This window comes from Microcaecilia unicolor, unplaced genomic scaffold (genome assembly GCF_901765095.1).
Source record: "Microcaecilia unicolor unplaced genomic scaffold, aMicUni1.1, whole genome shotgun sequence".
NCBI lineage: Eukaryota > Metazoa > Chordata > Amphibia > Gymnophiona > Siphonopidae > Microcaecilia > Microcaecilia unicolor.
The window spans coordinates 71,922-99,419 of record NW_021963121.1 but is presented as its reverse complement, the minus strand read 5'-3'; the positions used below and the strand labels follow the sequence as shown (position 1 = coordinate 99,419).

General features: G+C 43.5%; 1 long non-coding RNA gene across 1 annotated transcript; it reads left to right on the top strand.

The window, feature by feature from the left end:
* LOC115458960 lies at window positions 1–27,481 on the top strand. The gene is made up of 3 exons (XR_003940176.1): window positions 1–198; window positions 19,808–19,970; window positions 27,327–27,481. It is a non-coding gene; the product is annotated as an uncharacterized LOC115458960 (long non-coding RNA).
* Window positions 27,482–27,498: the final 17 nt, after the last annotated feature.

Genomic DNA, 27,498 nt, shown 5'->3' with positions numbered 1-27,498 from the left:
TTCGATTGATCCCGATTACCGCTGCTCTCACACAACCCGGACTCCTGCCGGCAGGGGGAGCTCTGGTACACACCGAGCCTCCCCGATTGGCTCTGACCTGAAAGGGGCAAGTTTTGACACTTGACGAAGACAGATTCGATTTGTAGATAGGGATCAGTCTGAGAATGGAAACAGAGCTGCACCTTCCCTCCGAGGAGCGTAAGTATGAGCAATGTGACTGTCCACAGGATAGTTTAAGCTGACCTTGCAGTATATTATTTGCACAGAGAGATAAGATGAAGGTAGGTACAAAAACTTCCCTTTTGTTTTGTGAGCTCTGACTGGTCTCTTTGTTTTCAAGGCGCTCTGACGCACCGGTCTTTAATGCCACAGGCTGAGTGAGCTTTAAGTTACACCGTGGATTCAGTGAAAGACCGAACGATATAGTGATTTGTGGAAGTGTTCGCTTAATACATAAAGCAACGAAGTTCTGCTTTTTGAAATGCGCGGCTTCTGGTAGTGTTTGCATAACAAACTTTCCTTAATTATTCAATTATTAATTATTATTAGATTGTAAGCTCTTTGAGCAGGGACTATCTTCTATGTTTGTGCAGCGCTGCGTGCGCCTTGTAGCGCTATAGAAATGCTAAGTAGTAGTAGTATTCAAACAATACCAGAAGCCGCGCATTTCAAAAAGCAGAACTTCATTAAAACGATACATTATTATCTTCCCCTTCGTTTTTGTGTGTTTCGTATATGATCTTTTTCTTTCCCCACTTTTGCCAAGTAGTCCTCAAATATTTACTAGTTGTCGACTTTATTATTGAAGCACCAGAAACCAAAGAGCCTAAAAGAATCGATGGAATTAAATCGTTCGATTCACCTCCCTCAGTTCATGCAGTGGACTGGGAACCTGGGGAATTGGGTTCAATTCCCACTGCAGCTCCTCGTGACCCTGCGCAAGTCACTTAACCCTCCATTGCTCCAGGTTCAAACTTAGATTGTGAGCCCACTAGGGACAGAAAAAGTACCTGCATACAGAAAGGCAGTATATCAAATCAATGGCCCTTTCCAAGATGCAGAGGTTTGTGAGCAGCTGCCAGACTTCCAATCACAGGCTTATATAGAAATCAGCCCCTTACCTAGTGCAATCCCATGTGCCCTATTCAGGGGGGGGGGGGGGAGAGGGTGTTTGTGTATGAAATGTGTTCATACCATGATTTTATAGATAGGCTGAAGATAAATAGTGGCCTAGTGGTTAGGGTGGTGGACTTTGGTCCTGGGGAACTGAGGAACTGAGTTTGATTCCCACTTCAGGCACAGGCGGCTCCTTGTGACTCTGGGCAAGTCACTTAACCCTCCATTGCCCCATGTAAGCCGCATTGAGCCTGCCATGAGTGGGAAAGCGCAGGGTACAAATGTAAAAAAATAAAATAGATACTATTGGAGATTCTACATGGAATGTTGCTACTATTGGAGATTCTACATGGAATGTTGCTATTCCACTAACAACATTCCATGTAGAAGCCTGCACGGCCACATTGGTGATCTGCAAGGGTCGACTTCTACATGGAATGTTGGAACATTCCATGTAGAATCTCAAATAGTAGCAACAGTGGAGGAGTGGCCTAGTGGTTAGGGTGGTGGACTTTGGACTGAGGAACTGAGTTTGATTCCCACTTCAGGCACAGGCAGCTCCTTGTGACTCTGGGCAAGTCACTTAACCCTCCATTGCCCCATGTAAGCCGCATTGAGCCTGCCATGAGTGGGAAAGCGCGGGGTACAAATGTAACAAAAATAAAATAGATACTATTGGAGATTCTACATGGAATGTTGCTACTATTGGAGATTCTACATGGAATGTTGCTAGTCCACTAGCAACATTCCATGTAGAAGCCTGCGCGGCCACATTGGTGATCTGCAAGGGCCAACTTCTACATGGAATGCAACATTCCATGTAGAATCTCAAATAGTAGCAACAGTGGAGGAGTGGCCTAGTGGTTAGGGTGGTGAACTTTGGTCCTGAGGAACTGAGTTTGATTCCCACTTCAGGCAGCTCCTTGTGACTCTGGGCAAAGTCACTTAACCCTCCATTGCCCCATGTAAGCCGCATTGAGCCTGCCATGAGTGGGAAAGCGCGGGGTACAAATGTAATTTTTCTGCCGTCATCTACTATGTAACTAAATAAATAAATAAATACTGCCAGGAGCTCAGGTCTGTGCCAAGGCGGACACCTGACCAGCATTTGCAAGTGAGTTGTAGGTTTTTGTTTCATTTCCTCCAAAAGTGGGATGTGCAGGGTCTGGGCTTAGGCTGGGAATTGAACATTTTCTGGGTCTTGAGGCCCTTTCCTAGTTCACAGTAAGATGAACGGGACAGTTGTTTATGTTGTTTTCCTACTTAGGGGCCGATGCTCAAAGGTAGCCATAAAATATAACTGCTGGGGGAGAAAATACCAAGTCAGAAACAGTGACCGATGCACAAAGGGGGTGGCATGGAAATGAGATGCATGGATCCCCCTTTGCGCATCGGTCGCTGTTTGCAACTCGAAGCTGTCAATTGCAATTGACACATAAGTACGTAAGTATTGCCATAGTGGGAAAGACCAAAGGTCCATCGAGCCCAGCATCCTGTTTCCAACAGTGGCCAATCCAGGTCACAAATACCCAGCAAGATCCCCAAAAAAGTACAAAACATTTTATACTGCTTATCCCAGAAATAGTGGATTTCCCCCAAGTCCATTTAATAACGGTCTATGGACTTTTCCTTTAGGAAACCGTCCAAACCTTTTTTTAAACTCTGCTAAGCTAACCGCCTTTACCACATTCTCTGGCAACGAATTCCAGAGTTTAATTACACGTTGAGTGAAGAAACATTTTCTCCGATTCATTTTAAATGTACTACGCTGTAGCTTCATCGCATGCCCCCTAGTCCTAGTATTTTTGGAAAGAGTAAATGGACGCTTCACATCTACCCGTTCAACTCCACTCATTATTTTATAGACCTCTATCATATCTCCCCTCAGCCGCAAAGTTCACCATGAAGTTTTTCTAAGTGTGGGGGGAGGGTGCTTGAGAGGGGATCCACTAGAGTTCAGCAGACTCCCTCGTGAGCCCTCCCTGCACAACTTAAAAATACTCTATAGTGGTCTAGTGATCCCCCCTCCCCTTCCACAAAATTCCTTTTGGTCCACTGGACCCACCCTCTTTGCCCCTGCCCCCCCAAATCCCTGGTGGTACCTCCATGACTTTAAATAACCAAGGTGGTCCAGTGGACCCCCCTCGAGCCCCCCTCACTTAAAACAAGTCCATGGTAGTCTAGTGACCCCCCTCCCCTCCATTAAATACTGCAGCCACAAATGAGCTTACCGAGTTGCAAACAGTGACCAATGCACAAAGGGGGTGGCATGCATGTAAATTTAATGACGACCTTTGTGCATCCCTGTTAAATTACCATGCATCTCATTTGCATGCCATCCTCTTTGTGCATGGGTCACCCACGGCTTCCATATTTAATGGTGACCTCTGTGCATTGGCCTCGCAATCTTAAAGAAGGTCTGCTGCTTTTTTTGTGGTGCATGGAGATGTGAAATTGGTGTAACCTAATTAAGACTGAACATGGTTTATTCTAATGATGTTAGGTGGGTTTGCTGCGACTTCAGACTAGGAGGCAGATGCAGCAACCAAACGTAAAAAAATCTAAATCGTTAAAGTCCCTAACGATTTTAAAATAACGAAAAATGCACCAAAAAAAAAGTCACACATGCTGAGATCGGTATTGAAACGTACAATGTATCAAAGAATCACAATACACATCGTTAATCGGCCCCCAAATCATGCGCAGAGCAGCCAAGCGTTATGTTAGCTGCTCTGCGCATGCCACAAACAGTCAAAACACAGTCAAATCACAAGCACATGGCTCCCAAATCAAAACAAAAATAAAAAAAAAGGGTCGGGAGGGGGCAAAGGCGCTGGTCAGGAACGTCCTGTATGGCCGTCCTTGCCCCCCTACGTAGGTTACTGACGTCAGACAGGGGCGGGCGCAGGAGGAGAGAGACGCGCGACAGAAGCTGGGCGAAGGCAGGCATCAGCTTTCTTCTTGCCCGTGCAGCGCCTTCAGACAGAGGAGAGAGGCGCTGCACGGGCCCGGTAAGAGGGAGGGGAATGGCGGTGACGACCCCAAGAGGGGGCGGGGCACAGGGCGGAGGATGTCGGGAGGCGGAGCTGGGGGGAGACAGAGTAGTGAGGAAGGGAGGGGGGCCGGGGCTGCTAGAATTTTGCTTTTTTTGGGGGGGGGGGGAGAGCGGCGGAAAGTGGGGAGCAGCGGGGGGGGGGGGGGGGGGCAAGGCCGTCCATACAGGACGCTCCTGATGAGCGCCCTTGCCCCCTCCCGATCCTTTTTTATTTTTTTTATTTGATGTGTTTTCTGACGTCCTTTGGACCAATCACAGCGCTTTTAGCTCTGCTAATGCGCTGGGATTGGCTCAAAGTTTGTTTATTTTTTAACTTAATGATTTTTCCTGGCACAGAGCTGTCCTAACGAGAGGTCCAGACCTCTCGTTAGATTTCCTGCCTTTTTCCTGCGTAAAGGCAATCGGAAAAGGTTAGTTCATGTCGTTTCAATGGGGTTTTCACACTAATTGCTCATCTCCATTCCATTTTCGTTAGCTGCTGGCTTCCTCGGTAAAAGCCCTTTGATGCATGCAACGGATCAAATTTTCCTCGTTGGAGGGTCATTAAAGGCTCATTTAGCTTTAGTGCATCTGCCTCTAGGAGTGCTAACTGGCTCCAGATTTCACCCAACAGGGTTGATCCAGTTCAAGTTTTACCCCACTGCATGCAGGAACTTGTAGTTCTGATTGGCAAACTGGATTATTGGGGAAAGCAAGACTACAAGTTCCTGCATGCAGTGGGGTAAACCCAGGGCTGGATCAACCCTGTAGGACGAATCTGTAGCCAGTTGGCAACCCTACTGAATTTCAGACCGAATTGCTCTTCTTTCCGAATCTTGTTACTTTAAGATCTTCCGAAAGGAGCTCGGGGGGGGGGGGGGGGGGTGCTCTCTGGGTTACCATATGGCTCCAGAAAAAGGAGGACGGATTGAGCCAGCCGGGTTTTACTTCCATTGCTTTCCATTTGAAAGCAATGGAAGTAAAACCCGGCTGGCTCAATTACTTCCATTGAAAGCACTGGAAGTAAAACCCGGCTGGCTCAATCCGTCCTCCTTTTTCTGGAGCCATATGGTAACCCTTTCCTATATAGCCATTTACCACAAACATTTCTGCAGCACAGACTCATCCATATTTGTTTATATTTGTCCCCTGTCCAAACATTACTGCAGAAATAGGGTCACCTTGTTTTAAGATCCATAAACAGAGCAAAAAGCTCTCACTTCATTCCAGCGCCTCAGGTTGTTTAAACCCATAACATTTAAAGTTGTTTATGCTTGTAAAATGGCATATTTATATGTCCAGGAAGTGGGTCCAAAGTTAAATCCAGTTTTTAAAATAAAAGCTTTAATTCCAGCTCTTTCTGCCATTGTGTCAACTCATTGCCCTTGAGTGGCCAATTAAGCAATGTTTATGGTTTTTTACAGCGAAAGTTGGCTTGGAAGTGGAACACTTAATTGTTGTCCTAATTTAAAACATTTGTTTGGCTTTGTGGGTTGTTCCAGATCTGTGTCGCATCTCTCAAATACAAAAAAATGAATGCAACAATTAAATAAGATTTTTTTTTAATTAAAAATTGAGTGGCACCCACAGGAACTCTAGATTACAAGATCTTGAAATATTTTATGTTGGTTTCATTTAAGAACATAAGAGTTGCCACTTCTTTCAAATTATTCTGAAAAGAGTTTTCTCCCATTCTGTATCTGTTCAAAACTCTGATGAATATTTTTCTTAACACCTTAAAGTAATTCCAGAGCTGTAGCTGAGCCTTTAGTCTGACCCTGTCACTGTCCATCCTGAAGACGATTTCACAACTTTACATCTAGTTGTGTAGATCAAATACAGGTTTCCTAAAAAAACTGTTTTTCTCAAACCTGAGCTGGGTCCTTTCTAAATGTGGTAGCTGTGTTAATGCACAGAAATGAAGGTTAACAAAAATAAAAGACCAAAAAATTGATAGCATTTATTGAACTAACAACACGCATGTATGAAAACGGTAACGGAATTCAAACATGCTTGGGATGTGCATAAAGGAATCCTGTGCAGTAGGAATGGATCCTCAGAAGCTTAGCCGAAATTGGGTGGCGGAGCAGGTGGGGGAAGAGAGGTTGGTAGTTGGGAGGCGAGGATAGTGGAGGGCAGACTTATACGGTCTGTGCCGGAGGTGGGAGGCGGGAAATACTGCTGGGCAGACTTGTACGGTCTGTGCCCTGAAAAAGGCAGGTACAAATCAAGTTAAGGTATACATGAGTTTATCTTGTTGGGCAGACTGGATGAACCATGCAGGTCTGTGCCCTGAAAAAGGCAGGTACAAATCAAGTTAAGGTATACATGAGTTTATCTTGTTGGGCAGACTGGATGAACCATGCAGGTCTTTTTCTGCCGTCATCTACTATGTTACTATGATAGCATTTATTGAACTAACAACAAATCCCAGGTGCCCAGTCACACTGTGGGATAAAAAAATCCTCTCCCCGGCACCCATGATTTGTGCCTAATTTCTAATGCTTTGTGAGTTTGAGCTGCATGGTACAGAAAATACCACACACTAGTCTTACAAGGCTTGACTGCCCTAGATCAGGGTAGTAATTCCTGCATTATGCAGCTAGTACTCAGAGTCATATGATGCAGAAAGGGGACTGCAGAGTAAGACAAAACTGGAGGTTGGGAGAGCTGGGCTAATGCTGGTTCAATGGTTTATGTACCTTTTTCAGTAGTTGAAATATACTTCCTAAGGGATCCAGTAGACAGTCATAGAAAATATATCTTTTCTGAACAGCAAATGCTTCCACCAGAATTTTCACATATTATTTTAACCCAGTTTTGGTGACCTCAGCGGTGTCCATTGCCAAAGATGTAAATATGGCAATGTAATTAACACCAACTTCTTCATCGGTGCACTCGATTTTTTACAAATCTTTTAGGTATGTTTTTTAAAACTTTGTTTGTACTTACCTTTTAATATCAGACCCAGGGGCTCTGTTGCCCGACATGCATGTTTCGCTCGAGTACGAGCTGTATCAAGGACCTCCCCTATAATAAAAGAAAAATACCGTGAGATTTTATCCCCCCCCCCCAATGTGGGTATCATACGGAACACTATGGCACCTTTTTCAGTAGTAGCATTCAGGTACACTAAGCACATCCTTGTCTCCAAGGGGCTTACAGTCTATTGGTACATGAGGCAATGGAAAGTTCAGTGATTTTCCCAAGATCACAAGGAGCAGCAGTGGGATTTGAATCATTCCCGGGCTGCCAGCTCAGTGCTTGAACCAGTAGGCTACGCCTCCATTCCACTTAACGGCTAGCCAACAGTAGACAATGGCTGTGAGGAGTCACTAGGTGGGTGATGAGAGCTAGATGAGGGGATGTAGCTAGTTCTATGTAATGTTGGGGGCTGGTTGATTGTAAAAGAAGGGATTATTATTATTATTAACATTTTTATAGCGCTACCAGATGCATGCAGCGCTGAACACCTGACATAGAGAGACAGTCCCTGCTCAATAGAGCTTACAATCTAAAAAATAATACAGACAGACAAGACAATTAAGGGTGAGGGAAGTACTGAGTGAGAAGGAACAAGGGGAGGCAATTGAGTAGTAGTTAGGAGGTGGGTTTTCAGCATAGATTTGAAAACAGGTAGAGATGGAGCTAGACGTAGAGGCTCAGGAAGTCTATTCCAGGCATAAGGTGCAGCAAGGGAAAAGGAACGAAGCCTGGAGTTAACAGTGGAGGAGAAGGGGGACGACAAGAGAGATTTGTCCAGTGAGCGGAATTCACGGGGAGGAATGTAGGGAGAGATGAGAGTGGAGAGGTAATGGGGGGCTGCAGAATGGATGCATTTAAAGGTCAGTAAGAGAAGTCTGAACTGTATGCGGAAGCGGACAGGGAGCCAGTGAAGTGACTTGAGGAGTGGGCTAGTGTGGGTATAACGATTTTGGCGGAAAATAAGTCGTGCTGCAGAATTTTGGACAGACTGGAGAGGAGAGAGATGGCTGAGAGGAAGACCAGTGAGAAGTAAGTTGCAATAATCCAAGCGAGAGGTGACAAGGGTTTGGATAAGGGTTCTTGTAGTGTATTCAGAAAGGAAGGGGCGGATTTTGCTAATGTTGTAGATAAAGAAACGACAGGTTTTGGCGATCTGTTGAATATGCGCAGAGAAGGAGAGAGAGGAATCAAAGATGTCTCCAAGGTTAGGAGACAGGGAGGATGTGAGAGCCATTAACAGAGATAGAGAATGGGGGAAGAGGGGAGGTGGATTTAGGGATGTGGTAAGATAGGATAAGGTGGGGAAGAGAGACTTGGTGATGAGAGAGTAAGGGAATGAAATAAGAGAGAGACTGGATGGAGATACAGTAGGGGAAAAAGAGAGAGTGAGGGGACAGAGAAAGAGAGAGAGCGACTGGTCGGGGGGGGGGGGGGGGCTGCTGGTTGTGTATTTCTGCCAGTGGCTTGATTTGCTAAGCTTTCTTTTGTATTGGAAGCGGAATGGGGAACAGCCTTAGTAAGTTGGGCCCCAAAGCAGTTGTAGTAAACCTCCAAGAGGATCTCTCTCCCACCTTGGTCTTCAACTTCATTGGAGAGAATGGGGGGGGAGGGGAGATTGCAAAGTCTGAGCCACTGACTCCTATTCATCAGTACTTATCTGCGTAGGAGTGACTCCTTCCTGGATAAGTCCGCTCACTGGAGCAATACTTTTCAGTGGCATCACTGCCCCAGCATTATTCGGGCAGTGCAGGGTGGAGTCAAGGCAGAACCAGAAGTTGGCTGGGGACTACCCAAATTCAGTGCCAGTTCCTGGGTAACTATCCGGAGAGTTATGTGGGTACGAGAACCGAATATCATCACTACTCAGATAACCTCCACCTTCACTCTAGAGTCAAATATTCCATGCCAGTATCTAGGTATTGGTCAGTGTGGAATACATGGCTATAACTTTAAACGCTGGCTGCAGGGTTTCAATATTTGGAGGTATGTTTTGTGGGCTGGCTCCTAAATACATTTGTTGACTAGCCCTTTGGGAGCTAACACTATCTTCCTCGGGTAAGAACAGATTGAGAAAAAGTTGGCAATATACAGTAATACCTCGGTTTTCGTTGGCTTCGTTTATCGTCGGTTTCGGATTTCGTCGATTTTTTTCGCGAAAACTTTGTCTCGGATTTCGTCAGCATGCCTATGTGACCTCGCTGCTAATTTTGCGAAAACAAAGTGCGACCCACGCGTTCTCCTGCTCAGCGTGGCGTTGTTTTTGCCCAGGATGTGGGCATGAGAGAGATTTTGAAGGGTTTGAGCCTTCCCCCGACGATTGCCTCGGTTTTTGTCGGTTTCGGATTTCGCCGATTGTTTTCGGACGGATTATCGACGAAAACCGAGGTATCACTGTAGATGAATCATGAAAGCTATTCCAGTGATAATCTGGAAGGGAAAAGGTGGGGGAGAGGTTGATGAGTGATTAGAAGGTGACAGGCAGTAAAATTTTATAGCTCATAACAAAGGTGACAAAAACTCCCAAAACAAATGGTGCAGTGCAGAAATTTATTGGAAGGTATTAAGGACCCAACACGAGCCGTGTTTCGATCGTAAGGCCTGCCTCAGGAGTCAATACCAGCTTGTCTACAGAGCTGTTTTGCAACACTACATTAAGGCAGGATATATCTTTGACATGCGATATTGGTGCAGTTGTTCATGTACATTTCAAGATTATATACCACTAGCCGTTGAGCCCATAAAAACGGGCTAGTAAAGGAAGGGGGGGAGGGTTTGAAAGCCCCCCCCCCCGGAGTCCCCTCCGCCACCCCTCCACCCGGGCCAGGTACCTGGCTTCACTATTCAAACCGCCGGAATGCAGCACACAGCTCATCTGAGCTGCCGTCGGCCTTCCTTCTTCTCTGCGTGCGTTCTGCCCTTGTGTGACGTAACGTTGGCAAGGGCGGGACACAAGCAGGTAAGGAAGGCCAACGGCAGCTCAGATGAGCTGTGTGCTGCGTTCCGGCGGTTTGAATAGTGAAGCCAGGTACCCCGGGCCGGGTGGAGGGTGGGTGGCGGTGGCGACTCCGGGTGGGTGGGGGGAGCGGTAGCGGCAACCCTGGGGGGGGGAGCGGTGGCGAAGGCGGTTCCCTCACTCGCAGGTGCGCAGGTTCCCTCTCTGTCACGCCCCCGTCATCATGTATTGACGCGGGGGAGGGACAGAGAGGGTCTTTACTGCGCATTTGCGAGTGAGTACGCCTCTTGCCATTTATATGTTTGATTGTGTATTTGCTGGCATTGACTCCTGAGGCAGGCCTTATGGCCAAAATATGGCTCGTACTGAGTCTTTAATACCTTCCAATACGTTTCTGCACAGCACCATTTGTTTTGGGACTTTTTTTTTTTGTCACCTTTGCTGTTTGTGTTCTTGGTTTTTTTTTTTGCAAAGATTAGTTCTATAGCTCATAATGAGTCAGAACGCCCAGATTTTTGTTCAGTCCTTTCTTATTAATTTCAAAGTGTCTGATATAATTATATCCCACTTAAAGAACGCATCACGTTCAAACTCTGTACCCTAGTCCATAAAATCATCCATGGGGACGCCCCAGCCTACATGTCAGACCTAATAGAATTACCACCCAGGAACGCAAAAAAAGCTTCTCGCACATTCCTTGATCTTCATCCTCCCAAGTGTGAAGGTCTGAAATACAAATCAATGCACGCATCTACCTTTTCCTGTATGAGCACACAGCTCTGGAACGCGTTACCACGCCACCTGAAGACGGTCTATGAATTGACCAATTTCCGTAAACTATTGTAGAGGAGTGTGGTAGCCGTGTTAGTCCACTCTTAAGGTTATCAATAGAAATCAAACAAAATAAAACATGGAAAAGAAAATAAGATGATTCCTTTTTTATTGGACATAACCTAATACATTTAGGTTATGTCCAATAAAAAAGGTATCATCTTATTTTCTTTTCCATGTTTTATTTTGTTTGATTTCTATTGATAACGTAAACTATTGAAAACCTCTTTGACAAGATATATCACAAAGATCAGCACATGTAACTGTATATTCTTTAATATATCCAGAAATGTCTTATAATGTCTTTTACTTTAAAACTATTACGTATTTCAACACCATGTAACCAATACTCTCTGTAAACCAAATGTATATTCTCTTCTATTTCCACTATTCATGATGTATTGTAAGCCACATTGAGCCTGCAAAGAGGTGGGATAATGTGGGATACAAATGCAATAAATATCTTTAAAGTCATTCGTTCTTAGGTTATTGTAAGTTTTCTTCTGAGATGATTATAAGGTAATTAATGCAGTGTACTCCCATAAAGGCGTCACCTTGGTTTGCTGTGTGTGATCTAACTATGAGTTGATTTTTGTCTTTAATGTCCAGCCTGTCTCAGCAGCCTAGCATCCTTTTTTAACATTTTCTGCATTGAATAGTATATACTACATAAGAGGATCTTACTCATGCTCTCCTTCTAACATTAAAGCAGGTGTCACTTGAATGTCGCTATTACTAGCCTTTTCACATCTGGAAGTCCGGGGAATAGAGGGTGGATGGGAGGGCGGGTGTCAGATTTATAGGGGGAAGAAATTGAAAACTGTTGATGATACGTTTGTTGATTGTATTGCTTCAATATCCTCTTCTTTGAGAGTGTGTTATGTCACATAAGTTATGTGCATACAATGATGTATTTTTCAGAGTGTCATCAATAAAAATGTTAAAACTAAAAAAAAAAAAAAAATTAAAGATGACTTGTGCACACACACACAAATACAAAAACACCAAAAACAAACGTGAGTCCAAAAAACACGAGACTTCTATCTAACTGGGGGGAAAAAGAAGTGATGGGGCAACTATCCAAGACCGTTACATATATAAATGTCTGACTGAAGATCCTACAGATAGCTTAAAACAGGAAATTTTGCAGATCACACAAGCCGGTGTGAATGAAGGTTTTTTGACACACGCTGGATTCCAATTTTTGAATTCTCAGTTTCCAAGTATACTTGCTTTTTTAAAAATATTCTTCCAAAAATTCACGAGAGCCTGGATAAACTTCCTGTGTGACCAATTATGTCATCACAAAATTCCCTTCTGGAGCCTTTATCAATATATCTGGATTGGTTTATGAAACCATTGGTAGAAGAAGGTACATCGTATGTCAGAGATACGACTCGGTTCTTACGGAATTTGCAGGAAGTTCCATGGACTTTCCTTTTCTGATGGCCACATTAGATGTGGTCTCGTTGAACACATCTATACCTCATGATGATAAATTGTTGATGATCCCGGAGCAATTTTTGGGAGTCTGTCCTAGACCTCACCAAGTACCAGCATATTTTTTTGAAGGGTCTGGTTAGGTTAGCTTTGAAAGAAACTTCTTTTCTATATTCTGACCAACTATAAGGGGTCCTTTTACTAAGGTGCGCCGAAAATGGGCTGCGCTAGTAAAGGCATGTGTTTTGGTTCTGCACAGATCCATTTTTCAGCGCACCTGTAAAAAAAAGGCCTTTTTAAAAAATTTTGCCGAAAATGGACGTGCGGCAAAAAATTGGCGCATCTCCATTTTGGGTCTCAGACCTTACTGCCAGCCATTGACTTAGTGGTGTGGAGGGGCATAATGGAAAGGCGCCGACCAAATAGGTGGCCGGCCATCTCTGGTGCTGGCGCCACAAGCGATCGGAGCCAACCGTATTTTCGAAAAAGATGGCCGGCCATCTTTTTCTTCGCTAATACGGTTGGGCCCGGCCAAATGTCAGAGTTCACCGGGGTTGAGATGGCTGGCCTCGGTTTTTGGCCATAATGGAAAAAAATGCCAGCGATCTCAAACCCGGCGAAATCCAAGGCATTTGGTCATGGGAAGAGCCAGCATTTGTAATGCACTGGCCCCCCTGACATGCCAGGACACCAACCGGGCACCCTAGGGGGCACTTGTACAAATTAAAACAAAATAAAAGTAGCTCCCAGGTGCATAGCTATCTTCCCTTGGTTGTTTAGCCCCCCAACCCCCCCCCCCCCAAAACCCACTCCCCACAACTCTACACCATTACCATAGCCCTAAGGGGTGAAGGGGGGCACCTACAAGTGGGTACAGTGGGTTTTGGAGGGCTCCCATTTACCACCACAAGTGGAACAGGTAGGGGGTGGATGGGCCTGGGTCCACCTGTCTGAAGTGCACTGCACCCACTAAAAACTGCTCCAGGGACTTGCATTCTGCTGTCAGGGAGCTGGGTATGACATTTGAGGCTGGGAAAAAAGTTTTTTTTGTTTTTTTTTTTCGGTGGGAGGGGGTTGGTGACCACTGGGGGAGTAAAGGGAGGTCATCCCCGATTCCCTCCAGTGGTCATTTGGTCAGTTGAGGCTCCTTTTTGAAGCTTGGTCCTGAAAAAATAGGGACCAAGTAAAGCTTGCAAAATGCTCGTCAAGCCTGGCTTTTTTTTTCCATTATCAGGCGAAGCCGGCCATCTCGTGTGCACGCCCCCGTCCCACCCCTGCCCCACCTTCACTACCCTACCGACACGCCCCCTTGATGTTTTGCCGGCTCTGCGATGGAAAGCAGTTGAACCCGGCCAAAATCGGCTTTCGATTACATCAATTTCGCCGGATTCAGGAGATCGCCAGCCATCTCCCGATTTGTGTTGGAAGATGGCCGGCGATCACTTTCGAAAATGAACTAGAAGGTCTCACGCGGTAACCGTGCAGTAATCATCTATGCATGTAGAATGACGATTACCGCCGTGCGCAGGAAAATAAAAATTAATTTCCGGTGCACATAGCGGACGCACGTAAAAAATGCCAGGCGGTAACTCCAAATTGACACACGTTGGGCACACTGAGGCACCTACGCAGCTTAGTAAAATGGCCCCGTTTGCAGCTTGCATGATGGGAGCAACTTTTGCCCTGTTGGTTGCTTGTATAGATTTGATATATTTTGAACTAATATGGTTACAGCAATTTCCCAGTATCAATAAGGTGAGTGGAGGAGTGGCCTAGTGGTTAGGGTGGTGGACTTTGGTCCTGGGGAACTGAGGAACTGAGTTCGATTCCCACTTCAGGCACAGGCAGCTCCTTGTGACTCTGGGCAAGTCACTTAACCCTCCATTGCCCCATGTAAGCCGCATTGAGCCTGCCATGAGTGGGAAAGTGCAGGGTACAAATGTAACAAAAATAAAACAGATACTATTGGAGATTCTACATGGAATGTTGCTACTATTGGCGATTCTACTGCACGTACGTGCAGGACATCAGACTCACAGAAGCAGAAGCCTGCGCGGCCACATTGGTGATCTGCAAGGGCCGACTTCTACATGGAATGTTGCTAGTGGAATAGCAACATTCCATGTAGAATCTCAAATAGTAGCAACAGTGGAGGAGTGGCCTAGTGGTTAGGGTGGTGGACTTTGGTCCTGAGGAACTGAGTTTGATTCCCGGCCCAGGCAAGTCACTTAACCCTCCATTGCCTGCCGCATTGAGCCTGCCATGAGTGGGAAAAAGTGTGGGGTACAAAAAAAAAAAAAATTATTATAATTATTACCATGAGCATTGTTGTTCTCTATGAATGGCCTAGATTTCTTCCTTTGTGATCCACACTGAACTGGACAGGTAATTGCAGAATACAAGCACCTTAATGTAATGTAATGTTATTAAGCTCAGGTTAACCTCTAAACTTCTGTTGGTAGATCTCTTCTTTCAGATTATTTTGTCTTTTGTAGGTAGCTGATTGGAAGATAAGCTCGTTAACTGATTTTCTATTGAAATACACCACCAGTTGAGTACAGTGAATTCTCAGATACAATTTCCTGAAAGATTGTGTTACTCTGGGGTATTTCAATGGAGACAATAAATCCCAGTCAATAGAATGTGCCCCTCTTATTATCCAAGTTCTCTGGCCAGAAAGAAGTTATTTTCATGTCAGTACTAAACGTTCTACCATTGTTTCTACATTCATGGACAAGTGAATTTATGAGCTTTGATATCATCAAAGTAAGAAAAAAGGAGATAGACAAACAGGGGCAGGTATGTTACACACTCCACCATAACTAGCTGCATTTTTCTCATGATTTCAAAATGAGGAAGTCAAGCACGCCTTCTTAATTAAGAAACTTCAATAACTGAGCAAACTGTGAACTGCAATTTTTTTTTTTTAGTTCCTCTTAACAGAGGCACTATTGCAGTGGTTCCCAAACCTGATCCTGGAGGCACCCCAGCCAGTCAGGTTTTTGGGATATCCACAATGAATATTCATGAGAGAGATTTGCATGCAATGGAGGCAGTGCAGCCAGACTCATATTTGGGAAAGCGAAATACGAAAGCGCCAAACCCCTAAGGGAAAAACTACACTGGTTCCCACTAAAAGAATGAATTGCGTTCAAAGTCAGCACCCTGGTCCACAAAAATCATCTACGGGGAAGCCCCGACCTACATGTCAGATCTTATAGACTTGCCTATCAGGAACGCAAAAAGATCATCACGCACATTCCTCAATCTCCACTATCCTAACTGTAAAGGGCTAAAATATAAATCCACATACGCGACCAGTTTCTCATACATCTGCACGCAGCTATGGAACGCACTACCGAAGGCCATAAAAACAACGCAAGACCTAACCATCTTCCGAAGGCTTCTGAAAACAGATCTTTTCAAGAAGGCATACCATCAACATCCATCTTAAACACTAAATAATAAAATTATACACGATCTATACAAATCCGAACTCCTATCACATGACTGATTAACCTCTTTACTATGAATAATCAAGCTCTACCACTTTAAACCTTACATCGAATAGGATCTCTCTATAGTCGATGACCTAATGTATGTTACAATCCAATTTATTACTCAGGAATCTTCATGCAATACCATAATGTATTCTTGTTTATCATTTATATATGCACACGGTATATATATATACCACGATCTGTGCCATATATGTTATGTTCCTTATATGTTCCATGTATGTATGCACCTTATCGCAATACCATTTGTAATTCTGTTACCTGGAAATGGCAACCGTCATTACGGCAAATGTAAGCCACATTGAGCCTGCAAATTGGTGGGAAAATGTGGGATATAAATGCTACAAATAAATAAATAAATATCTCTCATGAATATTCATTGTGGATATCCCAAAAACCTGACTGGCTGGGGTGCCTTCAGGACCAGGCTTGGGAACCACTACACTATTGGAATCAGAGCAAGAGAAAAACAAGAAACCTGCTATGCAATCGGGGGTAAATTTTGAAAAGGTCACTGAAATTTTAGGCGCTGGAAGACATGCACTGAACACATAAGAACATAAGAATAGCCATACTCATAGAAATAAAACCACACACCATAGAGCAGATCATGGTGAGACCCTCAACTGGGAAACAGATTTCGAACTAGACCACTACATCAATGACCTGATGATGAAAATATTCAAAGGAACATTGTTGTGGTCTAGTTCGAAATCTGTTTCCCAGTTGAGGGTCTCACCATGATCTGCTCTATGGTGTGTGGTTTTATGTCTATGAGATGATTAACATCTGGCCTGTCTCCCAATCTAGCATCCTTCTTCAAATCTTCTGCATTGAGAAATATATAACTACATTAGAAGGGGAGCATGAATAGGATCGCACTTACACAAAATTTTTATCTTATCTTATTCTGCACTATCCTTCCTGCAGGAATCTAAAGTACAAGTGGAGGAGTGGCCTAGTGGTTAGGGTGGTGGACTTTGGTCCTGGGGGAACTGAGGAACTGAGTTCGATTCCCACTTCAGGCACAGGCAGCTCCTTGTGACTCTGGGCAAGTCACTTAACCCTCCATTGCCCCATGTAAGCCACATTGAGCCTGCCATGAGTGGGAAAGCGCGGGGTACAAATGTAACAAAAATAAAATAGATACTATTGGAGATTCTACATGGAATGTTGCTACTATTGGAGATTCTACATGGAATGTTGCTATTCCACTAGCAACATTCCATATAGAAGGCTGCGCAGGCTTCTGTTTCTGTGAGTCTGACGCAGGACGTCAGACTCACAGAAGCAGAAGCCTGCGGGGCCAAATTGGTGATCTGCAAGGGCCGACTTCTACATGGAATGTTGCTAGTGGAATAGCTCAAATAGTAGCAACAGTGGAGGAGTGGCCTAGTGGTTAGGGTGATGGACTTTGGTCCTGAGGAACTGAGTTTATTTCCCACTTCAGGCACAGGCAGCTCCTTGTGACTCTGGGCAAGTCACTTAACCCTCCATTGCCCCATGTAAGCCGCATTGAGCCTGCCATGAGTGGGAAAGCACGGGGTACAAATGTAACAAAAAAAAATCTACGTTTCTTCTTTTTCCTACAACATCCCGCAATCCTGGAATGCTTTGCCGAGACTAGTGAAAGAGACAACGGATCACCCTACATTTAAAAAAATTACTAAAAACTTATTTGTTTAATAAAGTCTATCCCACAGCTCACAATACTATTTAAACCCCTATTTCCGCTTTGTTTGATTTCCCGCTTTTTGACTTAGGTCTGCTTCCCTTTTGTTGCTCCTGTTTTCCCATCCGTATTCTCATAATTAGCAGCTTATGTTACTGTATTTGTTAATTTTCATACAACTATTATAACCTGCTGTATTATGTAATTTTCTTGTAACTTTGTTAGCCACATTGAGCCCGCGCAAGCTGGGAAAATGTGGGATACAAGTGAACCAAATAAATAAATAAATATTGTTTCCATGTGGGTGACTGTGCTGGTGGTTTTACAGTTTGGTATATTGCAGGGACTTTTGCCATTCTCCTCTTTCCAAGTTTCTCTTAAGTAGAGGAGTGTGGTAGCCGTGTTAGTCCACTCTTAAGGTTATCAATAGAAATCAAACAAAATAAAACATGGAAGAGAAAATAAGATGATACCTTTTTTATTGGACATAACTTAATACATTTCTTGATTAGCTTTCGAAGGTTGCCCTTCTTCCTCAGATGGGAAATAAGCAAATGTGCTAGCTGACAGTGTATATAAGTGAAAACATTCAAGCATTACTATGACAGTAAAATAGATACCATTGGAGATTCTACATGGAATGTTGCTACTATTGGAGATTCTACATGGAATGTTGCTATTCCACTAGCAACATTCCATGTAGAAGGCTGCGCAGGCTTCTGTTTCTGTGAGTCTGACTGCAGGACGTCAGACTCACAGAAGCAGAAGCCTGCGCGGCCACATTGGTGATCCGCAAGGGCCGACTTCTACATGGAATGTTGCTAGTGGAATAGCAACATTCCATGTAGAATCTATAGAAATCAAACAAAATAAAACATGGAAAAGAAAATAAGATGATACCTTTTTTATTGGACATAACTTAATACATTTCTTGATTAGCTTTCGAAGGTTGCCCTTCTTCCTCAGATCGGAAATAAGCAAATGTGCTAGCTGACAGTGTATATAAGTGAAAACATTCAAGCATTACTATGACAGTAAATAGATACCATTGGAGATTCTACATGGAATGTTGCTACTATTGGAGATTCTACATGGAATGTTGCTATTCCACTAGCAACATTCCATGTACAGTAGAAGGCTGCGCAGGCTTCTGTTTCTGTGAGTCTGATGTCCTGCACGTACATGCAGGACGTCAGACTCACAGAAGCAGAAGCCTGCACGGCCACATTGGTGATCTACAAGGGCCGACTTCTACGTGGAATGTTGCTAGTGGAATAGCAACATTCCATGTAGAATCTATAGAAATCAAACAAAATAAAACATGGAAAAGAAAATAAGATGATACCTTTTTTATTGGACATAACTTAATACATTTCTTGATTAGCTTTCGAAGGTTGCCCTTCTTCGTCAGATCGGAAATAAGCAAATGTGCTGGCTGACAGTGTATATAAGTGAAAACATTCAAGCATTATTATGACAGTCTGACAGGGTGGGAGGATGGGGGTGGGTCGGAGGTATGTGTCGGAGTTTCTCTTAGAATCTTATTTTTCATACATAAGAACATACTGGGTCAGACCAGTGGTCTATCTAGCCAAGTATCCTATTGGCCAAGCCAGGTCAGAAATACATATTTAATATTTGTATACTGCCTACAAGTTAAAACATTATCGGAGCAGTGAACAATAACATTTCATCAAAAAATGCAATATATTAAAATAAAGTGAAGCAATTTTCAAAAACTTTCACTCTTTCCCGTCCTCAACTGTAGGACACATGTCTCTTCCAGACCCACCAGCTGGTACTAAATACAGAAGGAGAGATACTTAAAGAAAGAAAACCTTTAAAGACCTTGCTGTAACACTACCCTAATGGTTCAGAGTGAACACTACTCATACACTTACTCACAGAAATATGTACACCATATGCTTTTGTGTCTTAACACTGCCCTTAAGCTTCATGTTGACGTCCCATTGGGATATTCCTAATGATAATTCGATTATCTCGCATAACTTGTACAATATAACCCATAACCAAGTTGTAACAAATGTATTTTCATTATTCTTATCTTATTGTAAGCCACACTGAGCCCGCAAAGAGGTGGGAAAATGTGGGATACAAATGCAAACAATAAATAAATAAAGCTCAAAAGACAATTTGTACCAAAGCATTGGGGAAACTGCAGAGAAGACCCTAGCTGTCAAATACTCTCTTTTAAAATGTCAAAAAGATGACAATTCCTTCACTCATTTTTGTTTCAGATTAGGTGGTTTTTGCAAAAGCCAGTACCAGCGGAGTTGGGAATCTCTCTTTTCGGGAATCATCCTCCAGAAATCATAGAGATCTTTTATGATTTTACTCAGCTTTTCCAGCTCCGGATGTCACTACAAGGCATATTCCTACAGTGGATTTCTTTGTATTGCAGTAAGTTTGTCCTAGATTGCAGCTATTTTGTCCAAGGGATGGTCACGGGCAGGTCACAGGCATTCCCAGGATTTAGGCACCGTGTTATGGAATACTTCCATTTCCACACCTGACAACTAAGGTATATTTTATAAGGTATATTTTAATGTGGCGGTGGAAGAGGGAAAGAATACTTAGCCCCCTCAGTCCATCTTTGAACCCCCCCTCCCCCCCCCCCAAAAAAATGGGCTTCCGGCTATTCTCCTGTTGCATAGAAGTAACATTTAACATTAAGTTTCTCTAACTCAGCACCCAATGACTGCATCAGAAAATTAAATAGAATTGGGGAAAGGGATGATCCTTGGGGAACTCTTCAGCCTACGTGCTATGCACTAGACAACAGACCTTTCGTCATTGCTCTGTAAGATCTTTGAGATAGAAAACTCCCAAACCACTTAAAAACAAATCCAGAATGCGTAGTCGGCAAATCTTACCTCACCTCATTACAACTCTCACTGTGCCGGTGGCAGTGAGCATTATACTGACCACTGCCGTCATTATTCCCGGGCTTTGGCATTGAATATCTGGTTTATGCAGTGCTGGCTAACACGTAGCTGGTTACGTCGATACTCGGAACTTAACTGGCCTTGGGTTGCTGCATAAAGACGGGACTGTGTTTTATGCAGTTACCCTGGTCCAGAGGTAGGCAATTCCAGTCCTTGAGAGCCGCAGGCAGGTCAGGTTTTCAGGATATCCACAATGAATATGCAGGAGATAGATTTGCAAGCACTGCCTCCTTGGTATGCAAATCTATCTCCTGCATATTCATTGTGGATATCCTGAAAACCTGACCTGCCTGCGGCTCTCGAAGACCGGAGTTGCCTACCCCTAGCCTAGTGGTTAGTGCAGTGGTACATGGAATGTTGGCTACTGTTGGAGATTCTGTTGCTACTATTTGAGATTCTATATGGAATGTTAATGTTGCTATTCCACTAGCAACATTCCATGTAGAAGCCTGCCTTTGCAGATCAGCTGCGCAGGCTTCTGTTTATGTTTGTGCAGGACGTCAGACTGACAGAAACAGAAGCCTGCGCAGCCGTGTTCCTGATCTGCAAGGGCAGGCTTCTACGTGGACTGTTGCTAGTGGAGGAGAAGCCTAGTGGTTAATGCAGCAGACTCTGATTCTGGGGAACTGAGTTCGATTCCCACTGCAGCTCCTTGTGACTCTGGGCAAGTCACTTAACCCTCCATTGCCCCTGCTACAAAATAAGTACCTGAATATATGTAAACCGCTTTGAATGTAGTTGCAAAAACCTCAGAAAGGCGGCATGTCAAGTCCCAGTTCCCTTTCCCTATTTGAGATTCTACATGGAATTTTGAAACTATTTGTAGGTTCTACATGGAATGTTGCTACTATTGGAGATTCTGTTGCTACTATTGGAGATTCTACATGGAATGTTGCTATTCCATGTAGAAGCCTGCCCTTGCAGATCAGCAACACGGCCGCGCAGGCTTCTGTTTCTGTGAGTCTGACGTCCTGCACGTACGTGCAGGATGTCAGACTCACAGAAACAGAAGCCTGCACGGCCGCATTGCCTCCACATGGAATGTTGCCAGTGGAGGAGTAGCCTAGTGCAGAGGTAGGCAATTCCAGTCCTCGAGAGCCGGAGGCAGGTCAGGTTTTCAGGATATCCACAATGAATATGCAGGAGATAGATTTGCATACCAAGGAGGCAGTGCTTGCAAATCTATCTCCTGCATATTCATTGTGGATATCCTGAAAACCTGACCCACCTGCGGCTCTCGAGGACCGGAGTTGCCTACCCCTGCCCTGGCCAGTTGAGTTCTGAATAAAGGCATTTAACTGGCCAAGTGCCGACTCCTCCCCAGAACGCCCTCAAAATAGCTAGTTTTCATTTTGGTATTAACTTCTAATTTTCAGTGGTGATAACCGGTTAAGTGCCACTGAAAATTAGCGGATAGCGATGCACAAGCGATTTTAACTGATCATTTTGAATATCGACCAGTGTGTGTTTGTGTCTTATATTATGCTCCAATTAAAGGAGTAAGAAGAACGTTGGAAGGATCATATACTGCTACGACGACTATTGGAATCCAGTTGGGTGATCATCTAGGATTCAGTAATCACCATATGGCAGGATCGGATTAAGGCATAAGCAAACTAGGCATGTGCCTAGGTCTCAAAAGGTGGAGCCCTAACGTATTCAGGACCCAGGAGGCTAGGATTGCCATCTGTCTGGATTTATGTGTAAAAATTAACTGTCTTGAAACCAGAAAGATGGTTTAACTTGCCTGGATATTTTTCAGAATTTATCTTGAGGGTCCACAGGCCAGTCGGATTTTCAGAATATCCCTAATGAATATGCATGAAGAGATTTGCATGCCTGTCACCTCCATTATATACAAATCTATCTCATGCATATTCATTATTACTTTAATGAGTAAATTAATTTCAATCTAATTACATATATTAATACCTTACCAAACACATAAATACGTATAATGCATATAATGCTTTCAACTTTAACTTTATTTTGTAACTGAACACTTGTTTTTTATAATTATTCCAACTAATGGATTTACCTATGCCTCCGATCAGGTACCGCATACAGTTCAAGCTTCTCCTCCTAACCTACAAATGCATTCGATCTGCAGCCCCTCCCTACCTCTCTACCCTCATCTCCCCTTACGTTCCTACCCGTAACCTCCGCTCTCAAGACAAATCCCTCCTTTCAGTACCTTTCTCCCCCACCGCCAATTCCAGGCTCCGCCCTTTCTGCCTCGCCTCACCCCATGCTTGGAATAAACTCCCTGAGCCTATACGCCAGGCCCCCTCCCTGCCCATCTTCAAATCCTTGCTCAAAGCCCACCTCTTCAATGTCACCTAACCACCATACCCCTATTCAGGAAATCTAGGCTACCCCAACTTGACATTTCGTCCTTTAGATTGTAAGCTCCTTTGAGCAGGGACTGTCCTTCTTTGTTAAACTGTACTGCGCTGCGTAACTCGAGTAGTGCTGTAGAAATGTTAAGTAGTAGTAGTAGTAGTAGCTTAATTCACTCTCATATCCTCACCACACAACACATACTTATTCACACTAACCATTCACACTCAAAACCAACAATAAAATTGTATCTCACTCTTTCTCCTGAAGTAATGATGTTCACTCAAATGTATAAAGCACTCAATCTACCAGAATATAGTTTTCCTCTACAGGATCCAGCATATTTTTTATAACATATTATTGCCGTTCCAATGATAACGTCACTGCTGAACCACTCTTGACAAACGTTGAAAAAAAAAATCAGCTGACCGTTATAACAAGTCTCATAGATTTTCATATGAACTTGTTTGCTTGTCCATACAAAGATTAAATATCCATCAGTTCCTTCGATGATTGAGTGGCAAATGTATAATCCATCGTCGCAATTCTCTTTCCAACTTGCATTCTAAGTCCAGTATTCTCAAAATATGAAAGGAGACATTGTCAGGGCAACAAGCCTGTTTTGTTAGCAAAGTAAGTAAAGGTAAGAGGTAAAAGAGATCCCTAGAAAGATAAAAAGAAAAAGGTTAGTGCTTATAAACTAGAGTCACAACAAATCAAATAACAAAAGATAATCCAGTACCTGAAAAATAACTTAAACAACAAGTTTTTTGAAAAAGGAAGGAAAAAGCCTCAAAGAGCTCAAAATCTTAGCAGATTTAAAGAACTAAACGGATCTAATTGATCTCCTCTTCATCATTAGCAAAAAAACCTTCCAAGCGAAAAACTTTATACTTTTTAGTTATCCATTTCTGTTCTTTTAAGTCTTTTGCTGTTTGAAATCTTTAACATGCATAGTACAATAAAGCACTTATCTCGAGAAAACTCATGTAAGATGCAAGATCAAGCCAACATTCATCGAGCTATTCAAACGCCCCCGGGCCAACGATGGCCGGCGTTTTGCTTAGCTGCTTCAGGGTCCCAGACGGCAAGGCAACTCTAAAGAGAAAAAAGAGCTGTCTAAATGATATGCAAAAATATATATCTCAATCAGTCTCATTTTTTATTTATTTTTGTTACATTTGTACCCCACACTTTTCCACTCATAGCAGGTTCAATGCGGCTTACATATTACATACAGGTACTTATTTGTACCTGGGGCAGTGGAGGGTTAAGTGACTTGCCCAGGGTCACAAGGAGCTGCCTGTGCCTGAAGTGGGAATCGAACTCAGTTCCTCAGGACCAGAGTCCACCACCCTAATCACTAGGCCACTCCTCCACTGTTGCTACTATTTGAGATTCTACATGGAATGTTGCTATTAGCAACATTCCATGTAGAAGTCAGCCCTTGCAGATCACCAATGTGGCCGCGCAGGCTTCTACATGGAATGTTGCTAGTGGAATAGCAACATTCCATGTAGAATCTCCAATAGTAGCAACATTCCATGTCGAATCTCCAATAGTAGCAACATTCCATGTAGAATCTCCAATAGTATCTATTTTATTTTTGTTACATTTGTACCCCCTGCTTTCTCACTCATGGCAGGCTCAATGCGGCTTACATGGGGCAATGGAGGGTTAAGTGACTTGCCCAGAGTCACAAGGAGCTGCCTGTGCCTGAATTGGGAATCGAACTCGGTTCCTCAGTTCCCCAGGACCAAAGTCCACCACCCTAACCACTAGGCCACTCCTCCACTTGTTGGCAGTACTCTTAATCCTCCTTGATATATATACTGGGGCAGTGTGAACAGCTTAGCTCTTTAAATCTGTCAAGCTTTTGAGCTCTTTGAGGCTTTTTCCTTCCTTTTTCAAAAAAAATGTTTTGTTTAAGTTATTTTTCAGTTAGTGGATTACCTTTTTGTTATTTGATTTGTAGTGTTTATAAACTACATCAGCTTGCAGAAAAAAATGCAGACAGCCAGGCTACTAGAGAGCAAAGATACGAATGGAATAATAATTAAAAAAAAAAAATAGCCAATAAAGTTAAACAGGGGACAAGACTTTTTTTTTAAGGTATTAATGACAGGTCAAAGTGCAAGATAAAGGAGAAGAATATTTAGAAGCTGGTGAGGCAAAATCAGACTTTCTTAACAAATATCCCTGTTCAGTGTCCACTTAGAGCCAGGAGTAGAACTGCAGAGAAAGGATAACAAATAGGAGTGGAAGTGAGGTGTACCTGAAATAATTTTTGGAACACTATGCTCGCGAGGGGCTTGCTAAAATAAAAGCAGACAAAGCGATGGGACTGGACGGCATGCATCCAAGTGTATTAAGGGAACTTAGGGAAGTTCTGGCTGCTCCACTGTGTGACCTTTTCAAAGCTTCCTTAGAACTGGGAGTGGTCCCGGAGGACTGGAGACAGGCGGATGTGGTCCCTCCTCACATAAAGTGCAAGGAAGAGGCTGGGAACTACAGGCTGCTCGAAGAGTCTGAACTGGGCGACGAGACAATTAGTGGAGCTGCTGCAAAAACAGAGAATAATGCAATTCCTGGAATCCAGTGGATTACATGATCTGAGGCAGCATGGTTTTAACAGAGGTAGGTCTTGTCAGATGCATCTGATTCATTAATGTTTGTGACTGAACAACCAGAGAGTTGAATTAGTGAAGAGCATTAGATGTGGTGGACTTGGACTCTAAAATGATTGACGGGGTTGGAAACTGGTTTAGTGGGAGACAACAAAGGGTTGTGGTAAGTGACGTTCAGTCTGAGGTGGCATTACCCGTGGTGTACTGCGTGGTTCGTGCTCTTTTAAGTATGTCTGCCAGCGATATATCAGAGAGTCAGTGTGGAAAGGTTTGCCCTTTTGCAAATAATACCAAAATCTATAACAGCGTATACCTCGTAGAAGGTGTGGAAAACATGGACAGGGATTCAGTGGAGCTGGAAGAGTGGTCTAGTGTTCGGCAGCTAATATTTAATGCTAAGAAGATAGGGTTCTGCATTTGGTCTTTAAAAACCCGAGGGGGTAGTACACATAAAAAAGCAGGATCTGGAGGTGATCTAATGACCCTAAGGCGGCCAAATTGGTAGATAGGGTGATGGATAAGCCTGAAGGGTGCTTGGGTACATAGGGAGAGGAATGGCCTTCAGGAAAAAGGAGGTGATGGTGCCTCTTTGTAAGTAAGTCTCTAGTGGGATCTCATTTGAACTACTGTATGCAATTCTGGAAACCACACCTTCAAAAGGTTATAAGCTGGATGGGGTTGGTCTAGAGGGTGGCTATTAAAATGGTCAAGAGTCTTCATCGTAAAGCATAAGAGGACAAACACTTTTATCCTGGAGGAAAGGTGGGTTAAGGATATACATTATAGATACATACAAATAGTTCCAAGGTATAAATTCACAGGAGTTCAGCTTATTTCAGTAGACAAGAGGTTCTTGAATGATGGATAATGGTGAAAGGGCATAGACGGGAGTAATTTAAAGTAGTATTTTTCCTACAGAATCAATGGTAGATACATGGAACAGCCTGTCGGTGGAGGTGGAGGAGGCAAGAGTAGTACTGTAGCGATAACACAAAGGAGTGGCTCAATTATACGCCTAGAGGATCAGAAACAAGAAAGTATGGAGCAAATACAGATGTGCTCCAAGGGAGAGGACAGGTTTCTAGACACTGGAACATTGTTTTGGATGGACAGGCTGAATAGGTCATACGGACTAGATTTAGTAAGCAGCACTCAAAAAAAAAAAACAGCGCTGAAAAAAACGTGTGAAGAACTAAACAGCTCTCTGAGTTGCATGCCGTTTATAGAATAGCATGTACAGTTGATTTCTGTACCAAACTTTGGGTGCAAGGATTTACACCAGTTGAAACCTGATGTAAACCCTGGCGTGTAAGTTCGGTGCGGATCCCTTGCGTGCGTCTTTAGTGGACACCCCTGACCTGCCCATGACCCTCCCATGCGCGCTATAATAACTGCGCATGGATCTTTATAGAATAACGCCTAGCAAGATGCATGTGCAAATCCAAAATGTTGCCAATTAACGCCGATAATTGTTAGCACCCACTTATTGGCAGTAATTGGTTTGTCAACCAGTTTAGTTGCACGCTCATCTCAAGATTATGTGGAAATTTGTGCCCCATTTGTAGACTCCGGGGAATGGTCTTTTTCTGCCATCATGTTCTATATTTCTACTTACTATTTTCATAGTACTACAAGGTTTGCAGCCCTCTACAGACATACGTAAGAGACAGCCATTACCCTGTAGAGCTTACAATCTAGTCCAAACACGTAGTCGAGATGTTGAGGAGATTGTAGGAACTTTAAGTATGATAGAAAGTTGTTAAAATCAATAAGATCATGCTTAGGGTGGACCAGGGTCTGAAGCAGGTCATAGAGAATTAATATTGGCTTTTCTTTATCTACAGTATGCATAGCAAACGTGGCCATTGATGAGCAGTGAGCTACTTGGCTCCAAATCAGCAGTGCTGGAGAAGTCATGTCAACAGACTTATACTTTTCCCCTCATTACAGCATGTCACAGGCCCCGTTGCATTTACATATTGAGCCCTCTGAGATTTGACCTTTTGTCTGCATGCT